The following is a 17,366-nucleotide window of genomic DNA, read 5'->3' as shown; positions in this document are numbered from 1 at the left end:
TGGTGGTTCAATCCCCGGTTCCACCTGACCAAGTGTCGAGGTGTCCATAAGCAAGACACCTAACCCCAGCTGCTCCCGACGAGCTGGATGGCGCCTTGCATGGCTGACACCGCCGTCGGTGTATGAATGAGTGAGTGAATGGGTGAATGTGAGGCAATGTAAAGCGCTTTGGTGGCCATTGGGTCTGTGAAAGCGCTATATAAATGCAGTCCATTTACCATTTACCATATGTAACACGTCGGGAATTTATGAATGAACACTGTCAGCCCTTTTACTAGAGCTGACTGTGCATGCTTTACTCCCAAACAAACAACACATAAATTGCGTGTACTTAGGGGTGGGCGATATGGCAAAAATATAATATCACAATTTTTTTCAGGAAAATCACGATTTTATCATGATTCTTTTTCATGTTGGTTTTACTATTTTGCAAGTGACTGAGCATTACAGACAAACTAATATCCCTATTTTAAAAACAAAGCCTTAGTTAACAAAATATAAAATAAAAAGAATGGCAGACATTTAGGCCAAAGTGGTGAATATAAAGATATTTGTCATTATTTTCTTTGTTATTAAAATTAAGAACAAAGATACACATTACACGTATACACAACTTAATATACAAATGAAATAAACAGTGCTTTGTTTTTTTTCAGCTACAGTAGGTAACAGTAGCATTGAAGAAAGTAATTAAATTAACAAATATGAAAATAGAACACAACATAGACTTCACTGTATAAATTATACATTGATTCTTATTAAAGCTACTAATAAAGTTCTCAGTCAAGAACAGTGAGTGATTTCCTCTTTGTGTTTTGTTGTTTTATTAACATTAAAGGAATAGTTCTCCCAAAATTATCAATTGTCATCTTTTACTCTCTCAAGTTGTTTTAAACCTGAATACGTTCATTTCTTCTGTTGAAAATAAAAGTTATTTGGAAGAACGTGGGTTTAAATTTGTGGGTGAACTATCCCTTTAAGGACAAGTGGTAGCATGTTTACTATTGGGCTACTGTCGCTTTAAGACCAGCACGCAACGCGTCTAATATACACGAATTTGACAAGCAGATTTTCTCTCAATTTTCTCTGTTTGCTTTCACTTTAGACATAACCAACTTTGTTTATGTAAACCTTGTGTGTATAGTGCGCAATAAGACTCGAAAGATAACTTAGTCCAGTAACCAGACACTGTTAGACAGGCTTTTAGTGCATGTGCGCGTCGGGTGTATGCGCTCAGAAAAGCGCATGTTAGAACAGCGCATCAGCACATGAATGACATGTTTAACCAGCAAGGCTTTAAAGCACATGCAAATAATGAACTTTTGTGAACTGCATTGTCCCGTTCCTCTGCGTTAACATTTGATGTGAATATACATCACGCTGTTCAGTATGTTGAGACGGAGGCGCCAGAACTGCAACTGATAGAATGCACGACACTACGATATTTCTTCAAAAGCAGATCGTGGAGACATTTTAATCGTCCACGATCAAAAACCGTGATATCGCACACCCCTATGTGTACCCCCACTCGTAATTAAGCAAGGACAGGGAGCTGAATGCAAAATGCTGTTTGCTCGCCATTATATTCCTGTCTAGATATATATTTGTGGACAAACAACAATAAATAGATTGAGACAGATTCACACACAGTGCCTGCTGAAGACACAGAAACTGACAATGTTTGGTCTGGGTGCGCTTTATAGCTTCCTGCCATGACGTCACCTGCCTATATTTCATTAGACTGCTTTCACAAGTGATTCACGACGCAATCACGCAGAGCGTTCCCATAGCGTCATCTCGACGCAACGTGAGTTCTCTTGAAAGATTGGGTTTTTATTTTTATTAGTTTCACATTTGACACTGGATATATGGGGATAAGGACATACATACACCATGCATCTCAAATGTTTCACAGAACAAAAAAGCACAAACAAATCCATTTTGGGGACATTGTGACCAAAGTTACAGTTAGCAAGTAAAATCCAGTCAACATAAGAATAAGAACAACAAATCCTGTACTCTGATTGACCATGAGTTTTTTTGAAACACACTAGTGAACAATCATGCAAACATGCTTTTCAGACACTCTCACACATACAGGAGAAAATCAGAGAACTACCAGGCCTTGTAGTGTAAATGCAACTTGCTGATTTAATTAATAATAATACTATCTCTAAAGATTTAAAAATCGTGATAAGCCAAATCGGTTTAAGTGCGATTACATAGAAATTGCGATTAATCGGGCAGCCCTAATACCCAGCCCTACATACAGTTGATATATACATAGTTGGAATACTGTGTCAGGGTTGGGTGGTGGTGAAAGGAGCGAGGACTCAGGTGTTGATGAGCTTTTATTTAATAAAAAACAAGACAAAAACACAAACTACCCCGAGGGGGAAACGAGACTAGACTTGACTTGGCTTTGACTTGACACAAGAGGTTACATTAAACAACGATCCAGGACAGGACTGAAAACACAGGGAGAGTAAATAGGGAGCGAACAAGGCAGGTAACGAGGGAGGATATGTGGGGCAAATGAACCAATAATCAGGTAACAAGATGGGCAGGGTTAGACAATCGACAGGAGAGCACATGGCACAAGGAAGCACGCATGACAAGCCACGTGTCCACACAAAACATGACAATATGAAAGCATGCAGTCAGTGATAAACATAATCTGCATGCAACACAGCACAAGACAAAACATGACATGAAAGCACATGAAACAAGGCACAGACAAGACAAAACAGGAGAGTCAGGGCTCTGTCACAAAACCAAGAAATAGACTAGACAGAAGTGACAGAACACTGACATACTGACTATATAAAAACTGTATTGACTACCATGCTATTAAATTTACTCTTCCATGCATGGAAATCACTCTTTTGAAATGTTCTCATATTTTGGGGTTTGCCAGGACCATGGGAACACTGTAAAGAAACAAATTATTTGTGTTTGTTTTCAGCCCTCAAGGGCAATGCTGAGTAAGAGGGGTTTCATGAGCAATAAAGTATTTATAATAAGGTTTAACATCCAGTACTTAAAAAATACCATTTAATAATACAACAAATGCAAACATAACATAAAAAATATAGAGGGGGGAAATTAACACATGAACATCTCCAACCACAGTGGTTCTCTAAGTATGAGACTAATAGCTACACTAGTGTTTACTGCTGTATTATGCCCAATGTTCCTGTCTGTCCTTACCCTAATTTTATGTTGCATTGTTAGCATCCTAGCACAATGACCATGAGTAGTGTCATTAGCTGGTCCTTTTGCGCAAATACATCTATGTGCCTGCCGCAGCTGGTTCTGAACCAGCCAAGCCTGGCTGCACTCCATGCAAAGTCCTCTTAAATTATAGACAACTAGCGATGGCCAGCAGGCCTGGAAACGGTCCCCACATAGGCCATTGTTCTCCGTGATTAACCCAAGAGAAAAACACATCAGCTCTCTGAAAATAAGACGCATCAAGCCTTAGGAGATATCTGACCTTTTACCATGTTCTAATCTGTTAAATTACCTCAAATTCAACTAGCCATGAGTAATAGAGAATGGCTTAGCCAAAAGAGTTGCATAGTTTCAATAGCTGAAACAATGCTCAAGCTACATTCCCCGCAACCTGTTTCTCTCCAAAGCAGCCATCTAGAGAATTGCGTTTTTTCTTAAGAGCTCCTTAAGATATAGCTCTAGCATTCATCTGCTAAGGGCAGTGCAATCTGCAATGCCAAAAGCCATTAGGATAATAACACTTTGTATTCAACATGCATTGCTGCAAATGCTTGCTCCCTGAAGCTCTGTAAATGAATGCAGACTAACAGTGTTCCAAGCTGCAGCTTTAAAAAAATAAATGCATTATATTCTAAAACATCTCATGGCACATTCCAGGTCAAATAAAATTAGTAGCCTAGTAAGTATCAGCCAGGGTTTGTTTTATTGTCAACCTGCCTGTACTATAGAGCAGAAACATATTTTGCACTTGAGAAGTAAGATTAATTTATAGCCAAAGTTATTTATTGGAGGAGCTATTCCCTTCATGGGACCACAGCATTGCAGAGCTGCGTCTGACACCGTATTGATTCCTGGCAACTGCCTTTGGCGAAGGTTGTAGTTGGCTAATATAGTGAGCTTTCAACCACCCTCGCAGCGGTACAATCCCAATAAATCAGGCCCAATGATAATAGAGAATCTTGACCTACTAATCTGTAATAAGCAGAGTGCTTGCCACTGACGGCACAGAGCCAGCCCATAACGCCCACCGGTGTGACAGAAAGCAGATAAACAAAGAGAGAGGGGAAGAGAAAAAAAACAATATCCTCCTTTTATTATTGCGTGCCTCAGCAAAATGTATAATTGAAGACATGCAATTTATCTCAGGTGGTTGAAAGACAGAAGATGAAACTACTTTCCAATTTTCTATAAAAATGACCAAACTATGCTGAGTGTCTCAAAATAATCCATGTTTCCGCCTTAGTGATGTTCTCTTGACTGCTCTCATTTAAAAAGCCAAACATGCACAGACACACAGCTAGGGGCATCTAGAGAGCTCATTGGTTTAAAAGCAGCTTGCGAGAAGGGAAAAAAAGGTTATAGTACATCTCTCTAGTCTTGTCTCAGACTATTTATACACCCACCGTCTCCTCCAGGGGAGCTCTCCTTTTTGACTTGGCAACAGTTGCTGTCTACATTTAAGAATCTATTCCTGCAGCTGTCTGATTCCTGCAGCATTTGTGATGGTGGCAATTTCATTGTTGGGGTGCGTGCAGCCTATACATGTCATTAAGACTGTGTAGGTCACATATTAAGAGAATTACATTTATTTGTTGCAGTCCAATTCCTGAAAATTGTGCTTGCTTTAGAATCTTTCTAAAACAGCCCAATATCTTTTGTAGAAAGAAATGACATACTGTACTTCTCTCTTATCTATTTCTATGTGCAGTAACAAAACAAAAAAATAGCTGTAAGCAACAATTATGGAGCAAAGCACACTAATGGAATGGAATTTTGTAATGCAGAGTTTGTGGAATATACCTTGTAAGGTTGTGCAGATTTGTGTAGTCATGACAACTGCCGACTGCAAGTGTTTTGAAAACAACTGTTCAAAGGCTTGTAGATTCATTAACTGGATGTTCAGTTATTGCTTTTGACCTAAAGCATAGTGTTAACGACAGAGTTCGGTTTTAATATGAAATAATTTGTTTAATTTGTACATGTAAATTGTTTGGTTTTATACTACGGGGCTGTTGGATGCTTGAATCTGATTGGTTGACGAGAGTTCACAGGGTTGCAATTATTTTCAGGGAAACGCATGGCTAAAGTAGTACCAGGCAGGTCTTGACCTGTGACAATCAGCGGCTGGAGTGCCCGCGTGAGCCACTGGGGGGCACTCCTTCTCTGTTTCACTCATTTTTATGTTTTACTCTGGACTGATTAATGTTGATTTTATGCACCTGTTTTATTATCTTGTTTAGCGCACCTGTCTTAAGCCTGAGTGGCCCGTTGCACCAGTGCTCAGTATTGTTTGTGTCTTACTGCATTACCCAGCGTTTTCCGAGTTCCTTTGTATTTTCTAGTTTCACGGTTCCTGGATTCTTTGCCTGTATCTGGTTTTCCCGTTTGCCTTCTCCCTGCATTGTACTTCTGATATTGGACTGCTTACCTGGTTTTGACCCCTGCCTGTTTCCTTGTACCTGTCTCTGGATTCTCCTCTAATTAAAGCCTGCATTTGGATCACCACTGTCTGCGTCCTCGAGCAGTTTATGACATGACCAAATTACAGCTCCATATCTCTTCGCTAAATAATTTCAGTTATTTCAAAGGTCTTTACAGCCTACGACAGAAAAAGATCCAAAATCCACCTCCACAATGACACTGACCAAGCAAATACATTTAGTAAACAATAGGATAAAAACAACCAATTATTTCCATGTTTTGTTTTTTTTGCCACAAAACAAGGTTTTATTATGTACTACAGACAGCACTCTCTTTCTCCCGCTCTCTCTCTCTCATTTAAACACACACACATACAGTACGGACACACAATTGAGAAGATAGGCCTACATGTTGCCAGCGCTGCTCTAACAATTTTATCAGTAAACTAGTTTAACAACATAAAAGCTACAAGACATTTCACACTAGCAATGTAATAACGTTGTTGTTATTGCAGCAGATAAACTTACTGTACACTTACTGAACACTGTTGAGAGACACAAAATTAGGTAATTCATACATGCCTGATAACCCTCTCTCTCTCTCTCTCTCTCTCTCTCTCTCTCTCTGCATTAATAACTGCATTAGTCTGCAATCAATGGCTCAAGCATCCGTTACTAGCTCTAAAATGACATTTTGGAATTAGCAACAGAGGTGTAGGATTAGATGCATAAGAAATTAGTCCTACACACAAGAGCGTTTTAAGAAACTGACAAATGTCTTGAAATAAATCATCTGAACAATGTTTTGAGGTGTGGTAACCATGGTATAAGTGGAATAATTGAATTAAGCGGGCCACTGAATTATTGAAAAATAATGCACACCTAGGGCTGGGCGATAAATGTATTTTATCGATTAACTCGAATGTGTAGTTTACATCGATATGTTTGAATGAAAATCGGTTTTCTCTTTAATATCCGTCGACCATCCATCTTAAACGAATATCCATCTGGGCTCCCGTAGTTCCGAACGGGCTCAGCGCGTTTGCCATAGAGCTACACAAACAACATGGCAAATGAACAAGACCGCGGCACAGTGTTGCCAGATTGGAAATGTCCAAGTATCGTACCAGAAGCTCAAAATTATCGTATTTTGAAGAAAATGATCGTACACGAGGAAAACATGCGCAGAATTCTCCAACGTGGGGGTCTGAATAATTCGCTTGGTTGGGTCCTTACCATAGACTGTAAAAAAATCAGGTCCTTACATGCGCTTCGTGAGGCACACACGCACACTAGCACACACACACGCAAGGTCTCTCGCTCCCTTTCTCTGCTGTGCGCGCGCTCTTGCTTGCTCGATCTAGATTTCGGGAGATTTTTTTACTAATTTGTGCGCACTAAAATTTACTAAAATGTACGATAATTCTGAAATTATCGTACATTATGGGATTTTATTCATTATTGATCGTACATCGTACAGAGGTCAAAATTATCGTACAAATACGATAATTATCGTACGTCTGGCAACACTGCCGCGGCAGCACAAGCACACCCGCCAAAAACATTTACAAACTGAATCTGCAAGGCTGCCAACTCATCTGTTACTACTAACTTAGTTAATAATAAATAAACACGAATGATCAATAGGTAATTTGAAAGATACAGTTCAACTTACCGAAATTTTATAAAATCGGTCGATCAAGTGTTTTTCAACCGCGGAAAGAGGCCCATAAACAGCTGGAGAACAGTCAACGTTTCGTTTACCTCAGGAAAGCCATTTAATAGTTTAAATTTACTATTTCAATCGTAAATCGTTTTTTTTTGTGAAAAATTCAGGGATGTTTTTTCGCCCAGCCCTATGCACACCTGAGATGTAACTCAGCTTCGCATTGTGGCCGCATTACCACCTCAGGTGTGCATTATTTTTCTTATAATTAAATGGCCCATCGTCAATAATTTCCTTACATATGGCATACATTGTTTGGTATATAAAACAACAAAAACATTTACGGTAATTCAATGAAAACTATTAGATGAGGTTACTTTTTTTATTATTATTATATATCTGGCATAAATTAAAATCATCAGTGCTTTAAAATTACTGGAATCCAGGGAATCAGTGTGGAAAATTATACTATGTAGTTTGGTTAAAAGGTTATCTAAGCTAAGCTTTTGAAATAATTATCTTATGCTCACCACGGATGCATTTATTTGATCAAAATACAGTAAAACAAAACTATTGTGGAATAATATTACATTTAATGTTTTATTTTAGTATATTTAAAAATTAAAATAAAATGTATGAAATTAAATGAATCCGTTATGGCAAATCTGAATTTTCATCAGCCATTACTCCAGTCTGGAGTGTCAAGAAGTGAGAAAAGTGATGTGAAAAGAGAAGTGATACAGTTTCAAATGTGAAGTGAGAACTATGAAAGAAATTAGGGGGTGAAACAGCGTGAATAGCCAGTCGTTAGCCATTATAATGGAGACAAAAGAAAAGCATATTTAGGGCCATAAGCAGGCTGGAGATGTGTGAATGTGAGCAGGAGAGACTGACACTGAATGGGGCTCGTTTGCACCACAAAACAATAGAGACAATAGACTGAATAGATGCTAATAGATGACAATAAACACAAGTTTGCATTTTAGAGTCAATTCAAAATAAAGTCATTTGACACAATCTTGAAAAACATTTAACTAAATACAGAGTTTTAGACTAATCACCTTCAAATTTTAAATATAACATGGTCAGACATGTGTCTTTAGCTGGAGTGCAATTCTTCAATTTCAATTTCATTTTCATGAAGATGTTTCATAAAAATAAATTTCTAATAACTTACACAACTTTGAAGCTATTCATATTTTTTTTTTCATTATGACAATAATTCATTCTACATTTCCAATAAAGTGCCAGGTGTAAGCTTTCAAATGAGACCATACTTATGCTTTTAGTACAAAGGGTTCATGAACTGTATCTGTTTTAGTTTGGGTATGCCATTTCTGGGGATTTTTCAAAAGTGGCGCTTCAGGCTAACAGGTTAAATAAAAATAAAAATCATACGTACTGACCCAAAACTTTTTTAATGGCAGTGTATCTAAAACTTTCTCCTGTTGGTAGAGGTATGTTGCCATCAAAAATAACAAGACCCTCCTCAGTCAGTGTGCTAAATTTCACAACGATTTACCATATGTTTAGCGTCTTTCGACTGCGCATGCGTCGCGACTGAGCGCGTTGTTTGTGTTTGGAGCTCCGTCGAATTGATTCATAAATCCTTGATTTTCGTCTTTACACATTTATAAACGAGCATTTTCTATTTTTCCAGCGTGTTAACATATCTCCGATACTACTCTTTATAAAAAAAACAATCGGATTGCTTTGATATCGCTAGTTATATCCAACTTTCCGAACTTCCGTTACTATCTTTAACGTTAGCCCGCTAGCATTGCACGCGTGGTCTCGCGGCCCTTGCCTATCGATCGTCTTATTTACACTCGTATCACTGAAAGGATACAGGTTCTATCCATGATTCCAGTCCTAAATTAGTAGTGACATTGGTAGTATCACTGCTAATTTATTGTTCATCTGCTATAATGGCGAATATATCGGATGTGTGTCTACCTCTGAGTGCAGGTGAGGACACGTTTGAGCTGCATTCGGTTCAGCTGGAGCTGGAGTCCGTGGAGAAGCAGATCCGTGATCTGCTGGGGAGGCAGGCCGAGCTGCGAGACCGACGATCAGCGCTTGAAGCATCACGCGCGATCACCACAAGTCAATGGTTAGTAACTTTTAGACTCCGGCCTCCTCTACTCCGTGTATTTCTCTGCACAGGACCCGAGCATTCCTGCCCTCATTCACCCCGGCACCGACACAGCACCATGGGCCCAGGATGATTCCACAGCGGAAGACACGAGCCAGGACCAGAGCAAGGACCTCTCCGCCCCTCCCGGTCTTCGAGATCTCCACCCGGAACCGCTTCTCCCCTCTTCGCGAGACGGAACGCGACGACGCTGTGATCATCGGCAGTTCCATCGTCCGGCATGTCCGCGCTACCTCAGGTAAAGGTATGGTGCGCACTCACTGCTTTCCTGGTGCTCGTGTTCTCGATGTCGCTGCGCAGGTTCCCGAGATCCTGAACGGTGACGAGCGCGTCGGAGCTGTCGTGCTGCACGCGGGGGTGAACGACATCAGGCTGCGGCAGACAGAGGTTCTGAAGAGGGACTACAGGAGCCTGATCGAGACGGTACGCAGAACATCGCCTGAAGCAAAGATTGTCGTGTCTGGACCGCTTCCCACGTACCGACAAGGACAAGAAAGGTTCAGTAGATTGTTTGCACTAAATGAATGGTTAATGTCATGGTGTAATGAACAGAGACTGCTCTTTGTAAATAATTGGAATCTGTTTTGGGAGCGACCTAGGCTCTACCGTGCTGATGGCCTGCACCCCAGCAGAGTCGGAGCGGCTGTTCTGTCGGACAACATCTCCAAGACGTTACACACCATATGACTAGTAAGTCAAAGTCCAAATCACATTCTTTGCTGTCCCAAATTAACCTTTTGATATAAGTACCAGTGTAGAACACTATATAGAAACTGTGTCTATTCCTCGTTTAGTGAGGCCAAATAATAAATCTACTGCAGGATCTAAGAAAAATCTAATTGTGATTAAACCAGAAAATCTCAATATTACTGAACAAAAACAATGTCTAAAGCTAGGTCTTCTAAACATTAGGTCGCTTACACCTAAGGCGGTTATTGTAAATGAAATGGTCACAGATAATAACTTCGATGTACTTTGTCTTACTGAAACCTGGCTTAAACCAAATGATTATTTCGGTCTTAATGAGTCCACTCCGCCAGGATACTGTTATAAGCATGAGCCCCGTCTGATTGGTCGTGGCGGCGGTGTTGCAACAATCTATAGAGATATTCTTAATGTTACTCAGAAAACAGGTCACAGGTTTAATTCGTTTGAAGTACTTGTGCTAAATGTGACGCTTTTAGATGTAAAAAAAGAAATCTCTATTATCTCTAGCCTTGGCAACTGTATATAGACCTCCAGGGCCCTATGCGGATTTCCTAAAAGAGTTTGCAGATTTTCTCGCAGATCTATTAGTCAATGTCGATAAGGCAATAATTGTTGGAGATTTCAACATACACGTTGATAACACAAATGATGCGTTAGGGGCTGCGTTTACAGATTTACTAAACTCCTTTGGGGTCAAGCAAAACGTTAGTGGTCCCACTCATCGTCTTAATCATACTCTAGATTTAATTATATCATATGGAACCGATTCAACCGATATAGATATTACACCGCAAAGTGATGACGTCACTGATCATTACATGGTAACTTGCATACTACATACAGCTGAAATGTGTCATGTTGCGCCGCGTTATCGACCAGGTAGAACAATCCTTCCAACCACTGTAGATAGATTATTGAATAGCTTACCTGATCTATCTCCGCTCCTCAGTGAACCCAAAATAACAGATGAACTAGAGGAAATGACTAGCAGTATGAGCACCATTCTCTCTAGTACATTAGAAATTGTTGCACCAATTAGATTAAAAAAGGTTAGAGAGAAAACTAAAGCACCATGGTACAACAGTGCTACGCATGTTATCAAGAGAGAAACTCGTAACTTAGAGCGCAAATGGAAACAAACTAATTTAGAGGTCTTTAGAATTGCGTGGAAAGACAGTATGTCACGTTATAAAAAGGCTCTAAAAGCAGCCAGGGCTGAGCATCTCCGCAAACTAATAGAAAATAACCAAAATAATCCAAGGTTTTTATTCAACACTGTGGCTAGACTAACATAAACAGACATCACCTGACCAAAATATTCCGTTACATTTTAGTAGTAATGATTTCATGAATTTCTTCTCTGAGAAAATAGAAAGCATTAGAAATACAATTGTAAATGTACAATCTTTGACAGCGTCTTATGATTCAGCCTCAATTATCACCCCTCAACAACAACTACAGCGCTTTACAACTATAGGACAGGAAGAGCTAAATAAACTTATCACTGCATCTAAAACAACAACATGTTTATTAGATCCAATACCCACTAAACTACTGAAAGAAGTGTTACCTGTAGTGGACGAGCCTCTTCTCAATATTATTAACTCGTCTCCATCTTTAGGACATGTTCCAAAAACGTTCAAGCTGACAGTTATAAAAACCTCTTATTAAGTAACCACAATTAGATCCAAATAACCTAGCAAATTACAGACCCATTTCAAATCTTCCATTTATGTCTAAAATACTAGAAAAAGTTGTGTCCGCTCAATTGTGCTCTTTCTTGCAAGAAAACGATATCTATGAAAAGTTTCAGTCTGGATTCAGGCCACATCATAGCACAGAAACTGCACTCGTTAAAATTACAAATGATTTACTTTTAGCTTCTGACCAAGGCTGTATCTCAATACTATTTTTACTCGATCTTAGTGCTGCGTTCGACACTATAGATCATAAAATACTCTTAGATCGACTTCAAAATTACACTGGTGTTCAGGGACAGGCATTAAGCTGGTTTAGATCGTACCTATCAGACCGTTACCATTTTGTCCATTTAAATGGGGAAAAATCAAAGATAACGTCAGTAAATTATGGATTGCCGCAAGGATCTGTATTAGGCCCTCTGCTATTCTCAATTTATATGCTGCCACTTGGTAATATTATAAGAAAACATGGAATAAGTTTCCACTGTTATGCTGATGACACTCAATTATATATTTCATCACAACCAGATGATAACACTAAATTATCTAAAATGACAGAGTGCGTTAAAGATATAAAATATTGGATGACGTGTAATTTTCTTCTATTAAATTCAGATAAAACAGAGGTATTACTGATTGGTCCAAAAAACTGCCCACAAAACCTCTTACAATACAACCTTAATCTAGAAGGATGTCCTGTTACTTTATCCTCTACAGTAAAAGATCTGGGTGTTATACTAGACCGCAACTTGTCTTTTGAAAATCATATTTCAAATGTCACAAGAACAGCCTTTTTCCACCTTAGAAACATTGCTAAGCTACGTAACATGCTCTCTGTTTCTGATGCAGAAAAGTTAGTTCATGCATTCATGACCTCGAGACTAGATTACTGTAATGCTTTATTAGCTGGTTGTCCTGCATCCTCAGTAAACAAGCTACAGTTAGTCCAAAATGCAGCCGCTAGAGTTCTTACTAGGTCAAGAAAATATGATCATATAACACCAATTTTATCATCTCTACATTGGTTACCTATTAAGTTCCGTATCAATTACAAAGTATTGCTACTGACCTATAAAGCCCTAAATGGTTTAGCTCCTGTGTATTTAAGAGATCTTCTATCGCCATATAATCCATCGCGCTCTTTAAGATCGCTAAATTCGAGGCTTCTGGTCGTACCTAGGATAACTAAGTCCACTAAAGGAGGGAGGGCGTATTCACATCTAGCTCCTAAACTCTGGAATAGCCTTCCTGATATTGTCCGAGGCTCAGACTCGCTCTCCCAGTTTAAAACTAGATTAAAGACGCATCTCTTTAGCCAAGCATTCACATAATGCATCTCATACCTTTTATACTACAGTTAAATCAGATCAAATGCATTCATATTATGAACAGCAGCTACGCTAATTATTTCCCATCTGCCTTCTTTTGTTGTTATCTCGGGACACCTGTCCCGAGATAACTCAAATAGAGTTCGTCAGCTCCAGTTACGTATCCAGCCCCTCATGGAGACTTCAGATGCCCCAAAGAGACGACTCGACGCCTGTGACGAGACGACCCAACGGCGGCGATATGTTATGCCCTAAATTTATGATTAACTAACTGTATTTTTGTATGTGCATTTCTGAAATGCATTTTCTGTAAAGCTGCTTTGAAACAATATGTATTGTGAAAAGCGCTATACAAATAAATTTGAATTGAATTGAATTGAATTAATGCAGACAAACAGGCCAAACAAGCAGCAAAGGAAGAGTAAGATGACTAATGGATACATAACAACATATGTGCCATTGGTGCTTGGCCCCATAAAAAGAATGACTCTGGCCTCTTGCAGGTGAGGCTACTCAATACGAGTTAGTTAATGGCATTAAATTAGTCTAGCGGGTTTTACGTGCCTCTCAGAGTCTCAGAATAATCAACATCATATATTAGCAAGCAGAACACACCTTGAACTCCTTTCCACGCACTGCGCCATTGGGATGATCATATTACTGTGCATAAAGCATCTAGGGCACAAACACACAGACACACCAAAACACTCACACATGTGACTAGACTAGACTCAAGACTAAAAGGAGAAATAGGTGAGAGAAACCGTGTGTGCGCGCGCGCGCGCGTGTGTGTGTGTGTGTGTGTGTGTGTGCACGCTTGTGTGTGTGCGTGTGTGTGTGTGTGTGTGTGTGTGTGTGTGTGTGGTGACAATGGCCATGTAGTGTAAACCATCAGAGCATTGTTTCGTGTTAATGACATGTCATAGAAAACTCAGTCCCACAGAGAATACACAGAACTCTCTCGGGCACAGCTGGGCACCAGTGTATTACCACCAGAGGAACAATGAGGAAACACAGCAGACAGTAACCACCGCTGCTCAACCCATTACTGCATTCAAGAAAACAGAACACTCTGTTCTTTAAAGGGGTCATATACGAAATTGAATTTCTCTTTTGCAATAAGAGTTTCGTATACAGTAGGCCTAGCTATATTAACAACTGGATGGGTCTGAAAGCTTAATCTCAAGTACAAATAGACCATCTTTGGAAATAAAAGCTGCACTAAATAAACTGGAAATGGTTCGATTTCTGATATGAGAAAAAAGGGAGATCTATAAAACCCGGAGAAAGCTATTGATTAGCATTCCAATTCATCTTAATGGCAGTTGCTTGGCTAGTTGCAGGATATCACTGGAACTAAATATCTTGTTTGGTGCAAGAAACCTTAACTATCATTATAAGATCATTACAGATAATCACTCTAACATTAAAGTAACTTATAATTCACCTAAATATAACAACATGATTCTATTGTACATAAATAACAAATTATTAATTTTATGTTTTTCAAGCAAAATCTGTGATTGCAAAAAGTAGATATAAGCATAGGCTGTTAGATGGCATCCAAAATTACCCAAGTCCCCTTGGGTCCAGCGACAGCTTTCTTGGAGCCGCTGTCACAACGCTAGCTGAGGTAGATAAAAATCTAAAGCTATTTTTAGCCAACGGTGTGCCAGATGCGGACACAGCATATCACTAAATATCTTAATATCATGCATCAGCATTTGAAGCTATGCTCTTAGCTTTACACATGACAGATATGTGAATATGCAATGTCCTTCAAAAGGTTATTTGGGCAAACACTGTATTTTTCGTTTAACATCAGAAGCACGGGGGCTGTTTTCTTGTGTGAAGGTGCAGGATTGTAGAGGCCAGAGTCAAAGGCTCATGTTAAGGGCATATTACAAGAGACTGACTGTGTCATTTCCAAAAGGGCAGGGTGACAGTGCAATGCCAAATATGATTTAGCACATAAAAATGCAAGGCTGTCTGTTTCTAAGGTGGCCATCTTTTACACATAGTCTTTTTAAATATAAAATTAGAAAATGTTCTAGACAGTGTGGCTCCATGGGAAGAAGGATTCGAGAATAAAGGGTCAAAAATCAATATCAAACTCAATTTGTTCTAACTAAAAACACTTCAGGAACAATGTGTTCATTCTGAATACAATACATATTTATAAACTACTAAATGTAACCCTTATCGAAACACTGCAAATATCCACTAACAGAAAAAATTTCTACATAATAGTCTAATGCATACTTTTTCCATCAGATGATATTGTCCTTTAAATGAACTTGCAGAAGACACTGGTGTACTGTACACCGTGTACACCCCAACTGAGCCAATTATATTATAGTTAAATTTGCCTATGTACAGCTGTTTCTACACTGCACACTGGCACATTAAGCTGCAAATATACTGATTACAAAGATGGGGCATAAATGTATTTGCACAGATCCTCAATATCAGGAAACAGTGGATCATATGCGACTGTTGATTGGCATGCAAAGCAGATAGAAATCGAGATGCAAGCTAACTGTCAAAATAGCTTCTGTAGTTTGTGAGAATGAAGCTGCTGTTGGGAGTATATTTTAGCGGGTAAACTGCTTTTCTGGCACAGCAATTGTTTACTGATTAGTTTAAATTTTTAATCTCCTTCCCATCCTATTTACTTTCCAAGTAACTGAAATCTAAAAAAAATATGAAATAGAAACATTTCAGCATTGAAAAGTATTGAAAAGCAACAACAACAACAACAACAACAAATCACCATCAGCGATGCTATGATTGTATAGGATTTTCAGTGTGCCACTGACAGAAGTACACAGAACAAACAATCATTGCATGCCATTTTCTTCAGTGTGCAGTAATAATCCACCAATCCATAAATCAAACCGTTCTCTTATTAAATTACTTCCACAATCACAGCTCTGATGAAAGCAATGAACACAGCTTGTTAGGGTCACAAGCACAGGAAGTCACATTAGCATAAACTTGGATGGTTGACATGTGCATGTGGCCATGCTCACACTGCGGATGGCGTGGAAGCTTTAGTCCATCAGTCCACTCGCACAAAGTAAACATTTGATTACCCTCCAAGGGTTGGGTGATATGGACAAAAAATACATAAAAATAAAATAAGATAAATATTAAATATATCTGTATTTTTTTGTTATTATGTGCAAAAAGGTGGTTAAAATCACATTACATTCTAACATTGTAACATTAAAATCTAAAAACAAAAAGTAATGCTTTTGTTTTTAAGTTGACTAAAGGCTAAACTAAAAATGAAAATAAAAACAAAAAGCACAAATGAATTATATTAGCCTGCATTGATTATAATGGTCACTTTCATAAAAATATACTTACTTGTAGGTTTAAAATTCCACATATGGCACATTTATTGTCTCCAACAACAAATATTTTAGCAATGTATATTTTAGTCAGAATTATTGCGATTATACTATCCTATTGTGCTCCATCTGTTTGGTGCGCATGCGCAGAGCGGTGGCGGAATTCACGGAAGCTTGAATTTTAGCGGAGATTAACATTAAACAGCACAAGTATTTATCTATCAGTCAGCAACATATCTGTCAGAGCATCTGACAGGGCAAGCTGCTTTAAACTTGTTAATTATATCTTACCAGTTATTTTGAAGCCATTAATATAAACTTGTGTCATGTTTAGGATAAATTGTACTATGTACTTTCACTGCAGCAGCTCACACTGTGTCATCTGCTATTTTTCAGATGTGCTCGTATCAAACTACTGTATCGATATTTACGGTATTGCCTCATTCCATATCGTTAAAAAAAAAAAAAACTTGATATACCCTAGTCTACACCCAACCTCCACACTCAAAATTTGCTCAATTTATTGCGATATCAGGAGGCACACCCCCTCCCCATTTCCTAGCTGCTGCCGATCCTATCATATTATGGTTGTTGAGGGGTATATATTGCACAACCCCTCAATCACTTGAACACAGTGTGCTGTGAGCTGTGGCTCTCTTCAATCAGCCTGTTACGTAATCACACATTTTGTCCAAACACAGGGATTCTTCCCTCAGAGTCAGCGCTCAGCACGTTTCAGCATTAGCATGAAGCTATGATTTCATAAATACCACTCATGCAGATAACCGCCTCTGCTCTC

General features: G+C 38.9%; 1 protein-coding gene across 1 annotated transcript in view; it reads right to left on the bottom strand.

Annotated features, from left to right (window-relative positions):
- pclob (piccolo presynaptic cytomatrix protein b) overlaps positions 1-17,366 on the bottom strand; it is a 108,558-nt gene that overhangs the window by 49,587 nt on the left and 41,605 nt on the right. The gene's annotated exons all lie outside the window — the stretch shown is intronic.

Source organism: Phoxinus phoxinus (assembly GCF_949152265.1).
Source record: "Phoxinus phoxinus genome assembly, chromosome: 8".
Taxonomy (NCBI): Eukaryota; Metazoa; Chordata; class Actinopteri; order Cypriniformes; family Leuciscidae; genus Phoxinus; species Phoxinus phoxinus.
The sequence above is the reverse complement of the archived record's forward strand: the minus strand, read 5'-3'. Positions and strand labels throughout refer to the sequence as shown.